The 16,398-nt window shown below is 31.4% G+C and overlaps 1 non-coding gene across 1 annotated transcript; it reads right to left on the bottom strand.

Moving 5' to 3' along the window:
- Window positions 1-220: 220 nt before the first annotated feature.
- On the bottom strand, window positions 221-292 carry TRNAQ-UUG (transfer RNA glutamine (anticodon UUG)). The gene has a single exon. It is a non-coding gene; the product is annotated as a tRNA-Gln (tRNA).
- Between the last annotated feature and the right edge of the window lie 16,106 nt (window positions 293-16,398).

The following is a 16,398-nucleotide window of genomic DNA, read 5'->3' as shown; positions in this document are numbered from 1 at the left end:
AATACCCTACCTATAGACAGGTAAGGACTAACAAAGTTTTTAACTATTCACTTCGGTTTTAGAGAATTAAAATGATTGCTATTTATACACCATGATATGCACCTCTATTAGCATATCATTGCGCGCTTTATGTAAGTCATTATCTGTAAAAGTAATATATTACTACACGTACGTATTTTATTTATTTATTTAAAAGGTAATAATAGTAACCAAACAAATAAGGTCCTACCGGGAGTCGAACCCAGGTCGCTGGATTCAAAGTCCAGAGTGCTAACCACTACACCATAGAACCTTTTTGAAAATTTTAATAACAGATATTAATCTGTTTTGGTAGAACGTCACTACAAAATAAACATATTTGCGCCACAAACCGAAAAATAATATAGGCTTGTTCTATGCCACGTTATTTTATTTATCATATCACCACTATATGTTTTCACAAGCTTTTTAATCGCCGTTTAAAGGGGCTAAATATATCTTGGCACCTCTAGAGAACATCAACGTTACGTGGCCTGCACTCATGATGGAAGTTGATGATTAAATGCATTTCTAGTTCATTTCAATGCATGGATAGTCTTATGCACAAAAGGGAGAAATGTAGAGATGTAAAAGTTTGCGAACAAAGCAACATAATTATACATATGATATTTTTTAACATTGTAAACATTAAAATAATTCAATGTAGTAACATTTTGTACAACATGAAATTCTTAATATAATAGTTTTTCAATTTTTCATATATATGTTATGAAGGCACAAATAATAATAATAATTGTCTTTTTAAGAAAATGTTAAATTTTAAATTACGTGTCTAAATACTTGTTATAATGAGAGCTAATGTAGTCGTGATTTTTTTAAATTTCCAAATGATTTTGTATAGATTATTTTTCATTCTTCAATATTGAATGTAGGAGAAAGGTGCTTCTATTCAAAGACTACTCGTTAACTCTAGATATAGTTGTACAACTTAAGCCTTGTCTTTTTGCTTTACTTATATCAATTATTGCTTTGGGCAACATTAGTCCTTGGGATTTATGCATTGTGATTGCCCATGCCATGAATTGTAGTATTTGTGTATCATTATTTATAGACAAGGGTGATATAGGTATATTTTTTTGAGCCATCTTAGTTCCAATGTGGGCCAATGTAATTATCAAATCAAACAACTACATACGAAGGCAATTTGGTGGTTTAGAGCCAATTGTGTACACAATATTTAGTACCTCTCCAAGAGACCCATTGACAAGACCCATTTGAATCCATGTGTTTGTTATTAGCATTATTTATTGGCCTATACATAGTAAAATTTATTAGGGAAGTTGATTAGTATCATTATTTAAGTGTGGGTTTATGTGTATTTTTAATGCTATACTAAGTGCAATAAGAAGAAGATTTAGTAGTTTGAGATTTTTTTTAGTGTATATGTACTAAATCACTTGTAGACTATAGGTGCATGAATGGTCTTATTAATGTTTTATCATGAATACAGATTGACTTTTCTTGTGTTATTCTTCACAATTACGTTCAATTGGTTATGCATTACACATTTTGTAATATTCAACAAAATCCAATTTTAGTTTCGGTGTCATCTTCTTGGTGAAATATTGTTTGTAATTTAAAAATTATGGTGAATTGTTCCAATATGAATTTGACATTTGAGTGTGATGCATATACGAGCTTGTCCTTAATATTTGGCAGTTCTTCCATGTCGCCAACAAGAATGATAGATGTACCACCAAAGCATATAGGTCTTGTTGACGGGAAAAAGCTTCACACAATCTCCTATTTATTTCAATAACAATTTTGGGCCTATGAGACTCATCTAGTTGAAAAGGAGGTATTTTACACATGCCATATCTTATTGAAAAAGTGTTAGTGATTGTGTTTTTCTTATTGTATCTTAAGGAAAAAATGAATAGTTAAGGCATGTATGTTGAATACAACAAGTTTGGTAAGAGAAACAAAAAATAGTAGGCTATTTTTTAGGGGAGCTCGACTCTAAGGTGCATTTTTTATGCAATTGATAAGATAGGATTTTCCTATATTCATTGTTTCTTGTATGATCTTGTGCAAAGGATGCTTGAATAAATTATCATTGTAATGTTCTTTAATAGTTATAAGTGCTAGTTCTTGTTTGGGAAATACTAGACATGGTGGATCATTGAATTGTAATATGAATTGTTTATCTTGCTATTACATCTTGTTTGTGCTTACGATTTTTTTGTAGTATTGTGTAAATTTGGCAGCATAGAAGATTCATCTTTTGAGACACCTAAATTTAATCAATGATCCAAAAAATTTATAATCTCATTATCACATATACAATTAAATAATTACACACTATTTAATTAGCTAATGTTGGCCTTCTAGCCAAATTAATTTAATTAATTAGGCTATAATTGATCAACATCTCAAAGTGATTTATTTTTACATTGAATGGTTTGATGTTGTAGATATTAAGATGGTGCAAGTGGACAAATTCATGGTTGAAAAGTAGAGTTAAATTGCATGAAAACACATCTTTTGCCATGGATTGTTGCCTCTTTCATAGAATAATTGGGCAAATTGAAAGTAGTTTTTTGACATTGACAAATGAAAGGTGTTGTACCAAGTATGCAAATATGAAGAAAAATAATCTAAATAATGCAATATAAGATCCAAAAGTGTCACAATCCACACAATCATGCAATGAATTAAAATATACATAAATCAAATGATAAACAATAATACCAGTACAAAGACCTTAGGGAATTCCATTATTACTTGAGATTTTCCTAAATTATTTAGTATGTGGGTTACTATTTAAATAGACTAACCATGTTTTCAAATGATATGAAAATGAAAGATATATGCTTGATTGTTTATAGCTTTTGATTGCTCGAATGATTTATATATGCGAACCATAATCTGACTATAATGTAGGTACTCAAAAGTGCTAGGATTGGTCTTGTTTTTTAGAAACGTAGGTACATTGAGAGGAGACATTAAAAAATAAAAAATATCAATGTCTGATCTAACTCAACATTCAAACCATTAATTGAACTAACTTTAACATTAATAAATCTATGCGAATGATAATCACTATCACACATCAACACATGAGAACACTAGATATACATCATGGATCTCTAGAAGGGATAAACCATAGTGTGAATAGATACTTGAATCTATTGCATAAATCCAACTACAAGAAGATAATAAATAACTTAAATTATGTCTTAGGCACCAACCCATAAGAATCACAACCGAAGATGGAGATTTCAGTCTCTAATCATATTTACATACATCAACCTATAAGAGAGACTGAATCCCTGATTTAAAGAACCAAGCACAACCTTAGGTTAAAAGATACCAACCTCAAATACAATACAAAAGTTATATTATGCAAACATTTGCAACTTAGATTTCAACACACATGATCTATTTTGCATCAGAACAACCACTCAATGTATATTGGATATATGCAACATGATTACACAATTCAAATCATCTTAGTTTCTTATTGAATAGATAACTTGAACAACATTCCTCCCATTCACATCCTCACCTCAACTCATACTATTGGAATTATTCTAATTAAAATTGCATTATAGATCCTCACCTCAACTAATACTATTGGAATGAGTCTAACTACAATTGTTAAGAAAGTTAGCAATTATGTATTGAAACGTATGCAATGTTTTTTGATTTAATATGTTACCATTATAACCTTAGACATTCAGATATGATACACTGAATTTTCTTTGAAATATAACATTCAAAATATATGACATATGTTTCACTACTAATGAGCATAGTCTTATGGTAATGCTAGGCTCTAATCGAAAGCTTTTATAATCATTGTTGATCACTAATTCATTGACAGTCATAGTGTGTGTCATCCCATAAATTGCATTAAGTTTAATATTGTCATCGGGTCTAACTTATACCTGTAACATTTATTGAAGTTGTTATTGTTCAAGTTTATATTGTGAATTGGTGTATGTAAATATTGAGGCATGACTACGTAGGGTCATGCCCCTACTTGGTTGTGCTTCAATATGTACATATATTGATTCCAATCTATTCTGTAGATCATATCAATAAAATGACATAAAGAACTTAGACTAGAATTGGACTCTTCTACAATATATATATATATATATATATATATATATATATGTGTGTGTGTGTGTGTGTGTGTGTGTGTGTGTGTGTGTGTGTGTGTGTGTGTGTGTGTGTGTGTGTGTGTGTGTGTGTGTGTGTGTGTGTGTGTGTGTGTGTGTGTGTGTGTGTGTATACAAAAGGATTTCTAGGATATATCAGAAAGACTCTAGTCTGTAATATCATATAGATAAGACTGAAAATTGATTAATAAGTCTCCACCAACTAAGATCTATTAAACTTTACACGGTTTCAGAGCCTACTTGATAGAGATATTATTAAATCGAACATGTCAAACACCATAAGAGTAGAAGACAGACTTGGAGGTGTTGTAAATTTTTTTTCGTGGAAAATTTAAATTACTACGATTCTTGAAGAACTAGAACTAGAATCCTTTATTGAATCTAATATTCAAATTCCTGAAGATGAAACAAAAAAAGCCACTTGGAAAAGGTGTAACAATAAAGCCAAGAAAATCATGGCAAATTCTGTAAAAGATCACATTCTCCCTTCCATATCAAATATGAAGAAAGCTTTTGAAGTATTCACCACAATAAAAAAATGCATTTGAAATCAACAACTCAAGCAAATTGATTACTCTGAAGAATCAACTAATGAATACTAAAATGAATAAAGGAGAAACAATCTCTTCATTTTTTGGAAGGATCTCTGAAATTCAAAATCATTTAAATCAGTAGAGGATCAAGAACTCTCTAAATCAACATTTAAAGGATTACCATTATCATGGGAAAAATTCATTCAAGTCATAAGTAGATACTGAATCCCATCACTTGATCAACTAAAGACTGATTGTACCTCAGAAGAGTCAAGATTAATTTCTAGAGGTATTGTATCAAATCAAGAGGGAGAAAATCAAGCTCTTTTGTCACCTCCTAATCATCAAGGAAAGAAAAGGAAATTTAAAGGAAAGAAACATGACTATAAGAAAAAGAATAATAAATTCAACAAAACTTATTTCTCCAAAGTTAAATGTTATAAGTTTGAGAAATTTGAACATATCTTCAATAAATATCCTAAAAGGGAAAGAATCTTAGCCTCATTAGCCAAAAGTAAGAAAGATGAAAATCTATTATTCTACATTGCTTTATCAAGTGAGATAAACTCTAATGAAAGTGTGTGGATTATAGATAGTGGTGCTTCTGGACATATAACTAGATTCAAAGAAAAATTTGAAACAATTAAAAATTACATATCTAAAGGAGTTACTATTGGAAATAATTCCACTCATCTAGTCCAAGGTATTGGGACCTATTCTATTCAACTAAGAACTAAAGTTACATTTATGAAAGATGTACTATTTGTACTCAAAATAAAAAGGAACCTAATTTCAATCTCTAGATTAATTGATGAAGGATTTCAATTTACATTCAACGAAGACAAAGTCTTGTACTGTCCTAAAAACTCAAATCTAAAAAATGATATTACCATAGGAGCTAGAGATGAGACCTTATACAAACTATGTAACATTCAAAATCAAGCTCTTAATCATGAAATAACAAATTCAAATGAAATTTGGCATAGGATGCTTGGACATATTGGTTTTAGTTCACTACCCAAGATAGAAAAAATCACTTCTGGTATATCAAATCTAAACTCTAAACACATATATGTAAAGGATGTGCTTTAGGAAAGAACATAAAAAAACCTTTCCCTCCAAGAAAACACAAGTCCAAAAAAATTCTAGAACTAATTCACTCTGATCTATGTGGGCCCATGCCAACACTTTCTCTAGGAGGTTACTCATATTATATAACATTAATTGATGATTACTCAAGGAAGACTTGGATTTATTTTCTAAAAGTAAAAGAATCAAATGAAGTGTTATCAAAATTCAAAGAATTCAAAGAATTGGTAGAAAATCAAGTGCCAAAGAAAATTAAAACTCTAAAATCTGACAATGGGGGAGAATACACTTCTAAAATTTACAAAGTTTTTTGTGCATCTATTGGGATTAAGAGGGAGTATATAGTACCTTATAATCCTTAACAGAATGGGGTAGTAGAAAAAAAAAATAAAACTATTGTCGAAGCAACAAAAGCTATGCTCTATGATCAAAATCTTCATTACTCATTCTGGGCAGAAGCCACAAATACTACAGTACATACAAAGTAGATGTCCTCACTCTTTTCTAGAAAATACAACACTTGAAGAAGCCTTTACAGGAAATAAACTTGACTTAATTCATCTTAGGATTTTTGGTTGTCTAGTGTATATACATATACCTAAAGAAATGAGAACTAAGTTAGAACCATCAGGAAAGAAAGAAATATTTGTTGGGTATACTGAAAACTCAAAACAATACAAAGTTTATGTTCTTGGACAAAAATTAGTAGAAGTGAGCAAAGATGTCATATTCGAGTAGAACACTGCTTTAAAACTATTTATAGGTATAGATGATGAGCCCTATGTAGATTTAGATGGAAATCCTCTATCTGAAATTTAGAGGGAGAGTATATCAGAAGAAACTAGACCAGTATGAGATACATAAAATAATAACATCTCTAATGTCAAGAAGAGACCTTTGTGAGCAAGAAAAATGATTGAAGAAAATGACATTGAACTAGATGAAATCACTAAGGAAGTCAAGAAAACTAGAAATAAATCATGTTATACTACACTAGTAACTAAGCTTACTAAATCCCAAAACCTATAATTTTTAAAGGGGAAGATCAAGATACTAAAAGAAGTATTCAGGAAAAGGGCTATGACTCTGAGACACAAGATGAGGCAGAAGGGGATCTGATTAGTCTTAAAAGAGGTTCGGGTGGTAGCACTAAAAAGAAAAAATAGAGTGTTGAGAAGGATGATTCTGATCGGGAGAGGGAAAGTGATTTTGTTGATGATATTTTTAGAGAACATGAAAAAAATAGGGGATGTAGTAAAGGGAAGAGAAAAGGTTGTATTGATGAGAGGGCTTCTCCTCTGTCGGTTGATGAGCCCCTTGCTAAACATTTGGAAAGAAAAATAAAGTCTTTATAGAGACAGGAAAACAAGGATTGAGGCTTCCAATTTTACCGATGATGGTGAACAAGGGTCCAAATATAATGAAGGTGATTGTGTTGGTGGTGGAATCGAGCCCTCCAAAGGCTTATTTGGTAACCCTGGTTCTATAAAGAAGGACATTAACATTCTTAAACATAAAATGGTACTATTGAAAAAAGAAATGGAGCATCTTAGCAAGACGGCCAAAGGGGAAAGAACATTAGGTTAGCATATCAACAAGCTCTTGGAGGTCATAGGTAATGCGAAAGAAGTGAAAAATCTAATGCATAAGATCCCTATGTTGGAAGCCAAGAAGAAGGTGATGGACAAGGACATTAGCAGTATCCAGGAGAAGGTGTCTAAATTTGAAACTAGGCTGGGTAACATGGATAAACAACTCAGACAATTGGGGGATAACATGACCAGCTTCCTGAAAAAGAATGAGGCAGATAAAGGTCAGGTTTCTCCCTTGGGGACAAACTCTCAAGGTCCTAGCAAGCGTACTCGAGCCAATTCAAAGAAGATGGAGGAAACCACTAAGAAGGACAAGGTGAATGCTGCTGCTGAGACTATGCATTCTCTGGTGGACCAGGCTGTGCATTTGATTAATACTCCTTAGCTGGTCGGTTGCTATTCCTTTGCTGGTCTTTTTTTGTCTTATCTAGCAATGTTGTCTGTGACCTCTTTTTATTTTCTTAGGTCTATTTCATGTTGTTTGTTAGTTCTCTTTTCATGATACTTTCTTAATACTCTACTGATGTAAGGTTTTGGGTCCTTTAAAACCTATTTTTACATAATCAAAACTAAGCTTACTAAATCTAAACCTACATTTGTTGAAGAAGCTTTAACTTGTCAAGCATGGAAAGATGTTACGATTGAAGAATATCGATCAATACTACAAAATGATGTCTGGGACATTGTACCTAAACCTAAACTCAAATCTGTTGTCTCTTCAAAGTGGCTCTATAAAATCAAATATGTAGCAAATAGGAGCATTGAGAAACATAAATTAAGGTTTGTTACTCCAGGTTTTTCTCAGAAGGTAGGTATTTATTATGAAGAAAAAACTTTCTCAGTTGCTCATTTCATTTCGATTAGGGAAATTCTTGCAATAACAATAGCAAAAGGATCATGGAAGGTACATCAAATGGATGTGAAAACTACATTCTTAAATGGGATCATAAATGAAGAAGTTTACATTGAACAACCTGAAGGTTTTTTGATAAAAAAATGAAAACCTATATGTATGCAAACTAAAGAAAGCTTTATATCATCTTAAACAAGCACCCTGAGCTTGGTATGAAAGAATTGATAGTTATCTCACCAAATTAGGATACTCTAAAAATGAATTTGATCTTAACATCTATTTAAAAATTTCTAATGGGGATATGATCATATTGGTTCTTTATGTTGATGACCTCTTGATAACAAGTGAAGATAATCTTATTACTAAATGCAAGCAAGATCTTGCAATTGAATTTGACATGAAAGACCTAGGTTTACTACATTATTTCTTGGATCTAGAAGTACATCAAAAAGAAGATTGCACATTCTTAAATCAATAAAAATATACTCAAGATATTCCAAATAGATTTGGGATGATGGACAACAAGCCACTTGCAATTCCAATAGAAACCAATTTACATAAACTAAAAGAGGAAGCAGTTCACATTCAAAATCTATTGATCCTACCCTTTACAAACAAGTCATTGGATCTCTAATGTTTTTGGTAAACACTATACCTAATATCTACTATTATCCAAATGTACTAAGCCACTTTATGTGTGAACTTAAGAAAATACACCTAATGGCTGCAAAACATGCTTTGAGATATCTATGTGGCACTATTGGTCTTGGACTAGAGTACGTAAAAGTTGAAATCAAGCTTTAAGGCTATGTTGAAAAGGGAGATTGTTGAAAATAGATTGATACAAGTATGATAAATGTGTTTCAATCATTGATTTTTCATTGATGTCAAACATGCTATTTGATGGTAAGACAACTGCTTACATGATTCAAGTACTATCACTTCTTTAATTGACGAAAAGCATTTGATCAAAAGATATAACAATAGCACCTAGAGGAAAGGTTGAGTTATGATATGAAAAGGAGTACAAGAATCAACTAAGATAGTGGTAACATAATGCATTAATAATCAACTTAAGGTTGTAAAGGTTGGTTACACTAAGCAAGTTTAGAAGAATAAGTATAACAAAGTTTGTCTACAAAGCTTGACCGAGTGGACAATAGGTACCGAGAAAAGTCAATGCAAGCTGAGAAAAAAATTAGTTGGAGTTGAGTAAAAGTTGATTTTACTGTATGTTGAGTAAAAAAATTGATGTTGAGTAAAGTTTAGCTGATGCCAAGCACTAGTAAACTTTAGTTCATGTCGAGTGATTTTACAAAAGATACTGAGCAATGCAGTATGTGTCGAGCATCATAAGCAAGTTAATGTCGAGTGTCAACATTATTTGAAAGATCAGGAATTCGATAGACCTAAGCCAACAAGTTTGTTTTCTTGGATTGTATGAACCATGTGGAAGATAACATTGATGAGCTGGTGGCACAAAATCCATGGTAAACCGTTTTGAGGCAAATTCAAAGAGGATTGAAGGATAAGTTTCTAGAAATGGATGAAATGAAATAAGGGGTAGATTCATTGAATCTTACCTAATCCTAAATTGGATGATGGAGAATGAATGAAAAAATATCTTAATTCTCTATTTATTGGGATGGTTGGTTAGAAGCAAAGATTTTCATGTGCGAGAACCTAAGGAAGACAAAGAGTCTAGGGTATTACTTCATTCAGTGACCTAAGTGAAGAGTCTACATTGACATGTTAAGCAAGAAGGTTTAAGGGCATGGATGCTTGAAGGGTGAACAAGCTATCAGAGCTGAAGTGTGTGAAAGCCATGCAGAATAGAGGACTGAAACAAAGATCTATAATATGCAAATGGAGTTGTAAGTTGTTATCAGATCAATCCTTACTGTTACTCTCTAATAATTGTAATCAATCTAGGGTAAATCCTTTGGATTAAGGTTGACCTAATAGTTATTTGCAAATCCTTTAACTGGGTGACATTCCATGTGAATGATCTAAAGTCATCTAACAAGGCTCACTCCTAACAGGGTGATTGAAATCTTTTAACTAGGTCACATTTAACAATGTGCATTGTAACCTTTAACAGGGTTGGCATTTCATTAGGCACCAGTTCAGAAGAGTGAAAAAGAGTAGCATGTTACTGGTGGGTTTTTCTAAATTGGGTTTCCATGTAAATCATTGTGTCAAATGTGTTGATTGAATCTGTTATGTTTCATGTTTATATTTCTCCAAATTCATTTAACAATAACCTACAAGTTTTAAGTCATTACATAATCTTATGGATGTATGCATGATGATAAATGTTTTATGGGTTCACTAAGCTGTGAAAAGTTTTACTTGTACATCTGGACCTTGGATAACTAATTCACCCCCCTCTCAGTTATTCTAAAGAATTCCAACTATTGGTATCAGAGTCATCTGCTTAAGAGGACTAGTTTGAAGGTACTAGAAGCATATAGATCAAGATGTCAAAAGGAGAAGCACCCAAGCATAATAGAGATAACTTTCTTGCATGGAAAATTCTGATGAAGCTACACCTTGGAGGACTTGGATATCATGCAAAATCTACCATTATTACTAAGCATGTTGATCCTACTGGAGCCTTAACTACCAAGGATCTGAAAAAGAAGAAAAAACTCAACTAGGCAATATTGGAGATTGCCTCTGCACTAAGCTGTGCTAAATTTGATGATATCAAAAGTCTTGGCAATGAAAATAAAATGTGGGATGCTCTAAAAACTATCTATGGAGGAGACAAGAATGTTTTGAGAGCCAAAGTTGAGAGTCTCAGAGGTAAGTTTGATGATATGAGAATGCAAGAAGGTGAGAATATTGCTAAATATTGCTCTAGGATAAAAGATGTTGTTAATGCAATAAGGGGAGCTACTTAAAAAATAGATGATGATACTATACTTAGAAAAGTTTTGAGAATATTGCTACCCATCTATTCTATTAGAATTTCTGCAATACAAGAAATAAGATGTGTACCAAAGAATAAAACTAACTCTTGAAGGTCTAGTAGGTAGGCTCACTACTTTTGAGCTATCTAACTTTGATAATTACAAACTTGAAAATATTGAATTTTCTTTCAAAGATAAGTTGTCATTAAAGGAACCTAATGAGAAGAAGAAGAAGAAGAAGAAAAAGACAAAATATGTGAAGAGTGATAGTGATACAGATGAAGAGAATGTAGATCAACTTGAAGCACTACTGGCAAGAAGATTTAGAGGTAAAGACAAGTTTAAAGGTAAATTACCTATAATTTGTTTCAATTGTAATGAGGTTGATCATATTGCTACTAGATGTCCAGAGAAAAAGAACTACAAAGGTGGTGACAAGTACAAAAGTAGAAGAGATGAAGACAACAAGGATTACAAAGACAAAGACAAGAAGTCTTGCTACATTGTTGAAGGGGAAATAAGAGATGAATCTGATGAACATGATGATGAAGTGGTGTATATTTCAATGAAGGATGAATATAATGAAGAGGAGGCAACAACACTTGTGTCTTGTGTGAACAATAATGACAGATTGATCATTGACAGTGTGTGCTCATATTACATGACTGAAGATAAAAGTAAGTTCATTACCTTAAATTGTTATGATGGAAATAGTGTAAGATTTTATGTGACAATGCTTACTATGTTGAAGGACTTAACTATAATCTATTGAGTGTGTCACAACTAAATAATTCAAGATGTAAGGTTGAGTTTAAAAACAAGATTGCTAAGATAGATGAGACTGATGGAAAATTGATTGGAAAGGGTGATTAAACTAGGAGTAATCTATTCTATCTTGAAATAGAGGATGCTACTTTTTTAGTTTTAGAATTTGATAATGTGAGGCTATGGCACAAGAGGCTATGTCATGTTAATTATGATAACTTGGTTAGTATTAGTAATATGAGAAGGGTTAGAGGTTTTCCTAAGTTGAAGAAGCTTGCCAATATAATGTGCAAACAATGTTAGTTAGGCAAGATGACAAAGTCAAGTTTTAAGAGTAAAACTCATACCTCTAAAGGAATACTAGATATTGTTCATATTGACTTGTGTGGACCAATTGAAGTGCAATGCTACAAAGGAGATAAGTACATTATTCTGCTTGTTGATGATTATTCTAGAATGATGACAATTATATTTTTGAAATAGAAATCTAATGATTTCCAAATGTTTAAGTGGTACTTATCAAGAGTTGAAAAAGAAACAAGTCTAAAATGTTTGAGAACTAACAGAGGAGGAGAATTTACATCAAATGAGTTTAAGATGTTTTGTAATGAGGAATCAAAAGACAAGCATCTGCTCCTAGAACCCCTCCACAAAATGGAATTTCTGAAAGGAGGAACATGTTTGTAATGGACTGTGCTAGGACACTCATGATGGAGAAAAACATTGCTTTAAAATATTGGAGAGAAGCTATAAGTACAGTTGTCTATAACTTGAACTATGTACAAGTCAATAAAGGTACTCATTCAACACCTTTTGAACTGTGGTATGGATACTCACCAATGTAAAATATTTTAAGGTATTTGGAAGCAAATGCTATATTCTCAAAGATTCTAGGAATGGTAAACTAGATGCAAAAAGTGAAGAAGGTATATACCTAGGTTATTCCACAAGAAGTAAAGCTTATAAGTGTTTAAATACTAACTAACAAAATTGTGAAAAGTGCAAATGTGAAATTTGATGAATATACAAAAGTATATGAGGTTGAACCTATGAAGGAACTAGAAGAATACAAATCATTTGTATATTTTTATGAAGGTATGTCTACTAACGAAGATGCTACTAATCAAGCTACAAACTAATAGAAAGTTTTAGTGACTACCAAGTCACATACTATGAATGCCAAGTTGCATTCAAGAATCGAGCTACATTCAGTTGCTGAGTTACAAAATGAAGTTGAGGTACATTCTAATTCTGAGATTAGTATACATAAAAGAGATGCTGAAACACCTGACAAAAATGTACATAGTGACTTAGAAGTTGAAAGACAAAATGAAGAAACAAAAGTTGAATCAAGATTGTCTAAATATGTAAAGAGACATCATCCTGCTATATAAATCATTAGAAATAAAGATGCTAGACCAATGACAAGGAACAAGTTGAGAAGTGATACATGTTTACTAAGCATGAAGGAACCCAAAATAGTCAAAGATGCCTTAGAAGATGTGGACTAGAGAAAATCCATGGAAGAAGAGATTGAACAAATTGAGAAAAATAAACATGGGCTCTAGTTCCTAGACCAGAAGACAAAAATGTGATTGGAACCAAGTGGGTATACAGAAATAACTTACATGAAAATGGTGAAGTCACAACATGTCATGACCCCAAATTTAAGGATATATGAATATTTGAATAACATATTATATAATGATAATAATTAAGAATAATAATAAATAGATAATAATAAATATTATAATTATATTATGAAACCAAAGAAGATTATAATGTATTCACATTTGAATATATAATATTAATAAGTAATGATAATAATAATAAATTGATTAATAGACTAATCAATATAATAAATATTAATAATACAAGAATTAATATAAACAATAATACAATATGATATTATATTTATAAAAACATATATTTGAATATGTTATTATAAACATACAATGTTATATAATATATTTAATACTTATATCTTATAAAAAATATAAACGATATACTTATTAATATAGTTATATTAATTAATCAAAAACTTATTAATATAAATATATAATCAATATAATATAACTATATTATTATTATTGATATAATGAAAGGACATGACTCTTATAATAATATATATATATATATATATATATATATATATATATATATATATATATATATATATATATATATATATATTGAATCAACTTTGGAGAAGAATCATCATATAGGAAGATTATAAAAGTGGTACGGATGAAAATGGAAAAATATATGAATGTCCCAAAAAGGGGACATTATAGAACAAGGCAAGATTAGTCTATAAAGGATATGCATAAGAAGAAGGGATTGACTATGGAGAAACATTTGCTCCAGTTGCTAGAATGGAAGGAGTAAGAACTCTACTTGGTTATTATGCATACAAAGGTTTCAAAGTTTATCAAATGGATGTTAAATCTACATTTTTGAATGGTATACTAGAGAAAGAAGTTTATATAGAACAACTAGAAGGATTTTTTGATGTTAACAATAAAAACATTTTATGTAGATTGCACAAAGCTTTATATGGTTTGAAGCAAGTACCAAGAGCATGGTATGGGAAACTTCATAACTATCTTGTGAAGATTGGATTTGAAAGGACTGATGATAACAACAATCTATACTTAAAGATAGAGAAAGGCAAAGGTATTTTGTTATCTGAAATTTTTGTTGATGATAACATATTTGGAGGTCAAGATACTTTATGTAAGGCTTTTGCAAATGAAATGAAGCAAGAATTTGAGATATCTATGTTTGGAGAGATCAAGTTCTTTGTGAGTTTGCAAGTACACTAGATGAAATATGGTATATACATCACTCGGTCAAAGTATTTCAAGGAGATACTAATTTTTTTTGGATTGGAGGATTCCAAACCAATAAGTACACCTATGGTGGCAGGACATGAGTTGTCAAAGAATAATGATTCAACTAAGGAAAATCAAACGCTATACAAGTCTATGATTGGAAAATTACAATATGTAGTACATAGTAGACTTGATATTGCTTTATCTGTAGAGATAGTTGTAAGATTCTCTGCTAATCCCAGGGAGAATCATTTGATGGCTGTAAAAATAATAATGAGATATCTAAAAGGAATAGAGGAATATGGTCTATACTATAATAAAAATGAGAAATTTGAATTAAGAGCCTATACTGATGTTGATTGGGCTAGAAACATTGATGATAGAAAGAGCACCAATGGAGGAGCATTTTTCTTAAACAAGAGGCTGGTTACATGGACTAGCAAGAAACAAAGTTGCACCTCACGATCTACTGCTAAAGCCGAATCTGTTGTTGCTGTTGTAAATTGTACAAACATTGTATGGATCAAACAACTACTCAAAGGTATGAAGGAAGAAATTATTGAACCAGTGATACTTTATTGTGACAATATAAGTGCTATAAATATATCAAAGAATCCTATGATACACAGAAAGACTAAGCACATTGCAATCAAGTATCATTACTTGAGAAAATTAGTTCAAGATAAAGAGTTGAAGATAGAATATGTTAACACAAAAGAACAAATTGCTGATATCTTCACAAAGTCATTACCTAAGGATGCTTATGAGTATAGAAGAGGTAAACTAGGGGCAATACCCCTTCAAAGGTTGTTTAAGTAACACAAGGACTACCTTGTATCAAACAAGCTGATTGACATATGTTACAAATTGATGTAGTGGATCTTACTTTAGGAGCTACCTAAAATAATCAATGAGCTAGAACTAAAAATCAGTCACAAGAAAGGTGATAGAGGGAGAAACTGTAAAAGCTCATGTCTGCATATGAAGATGACAAGTCTTTGGCATTGTTTTCAAAGAGGGAGATATACAAAGAATGAGAGACATATAGCTAAAAGGGAGATATACATAGGAAAATGAACAAAGAGAGAGAAATCCTAATACACAATATGAGGGAGAAATTTTAAATTTTTGAAAAAGAAAGTGTATCTGCTGATTACATCTACCTAATAAGAGGAAGATAATGCAAAGGGAGATATAAGAAGTAACATAGAGGGAGTCATAAGGATGACATAATAGAGTTTTGTAACCTATTTAGAAGATGAGAGTTGCTGATAGAGGGAGAGATTTCAATACAAGGAATTATATTCTTTTTGATATTTTATTGGTCTTACTATTTTAACCTAGTCAGTTTGGTTTGTGATCAATGCCAAAGAGGGAGATTGTCGGAAAGGGAGATTGTTGAAAACAGATTGATACAAGTATGATAAATGTGTTTCAATCATTTTTTTGTCACTGATGTCAAGCTTGCTATTTTCTGGTAAGAAGACAACTTACATGATTCAAGTACTATCACTTCTTTGATTGATGAAGAGGATTTGATCAAAAGATGTAACAGTAGCACTTAGAGGAAAGGTTGAGTTATGATATGAAAAGGAGTACAAGAATCAACTAAGACAGTGGTAACATAATGCGTTGATAATCTACTTAAGGT

This window comes from Cupressus sempervirens, chromosome 3 (assembly GCF_028749045.1).
Source record: "Cupressus sempervirens isolate cs-2001-9-10 chromosome 3, ASM2874904v1, whole genome shotgun sequence".
NCBI classification, from domain to species: Eukaryota; Viridiplantae; Streptophyta; class Pinopsida; order Cupressales; family Cupressaceae; genus Cupressus; species Cupressus sempervirens.
Note: the sequence above shows the minus strand (reverse complement) of the source record. Positions and strands in the feature narration are given on the sequence as shown.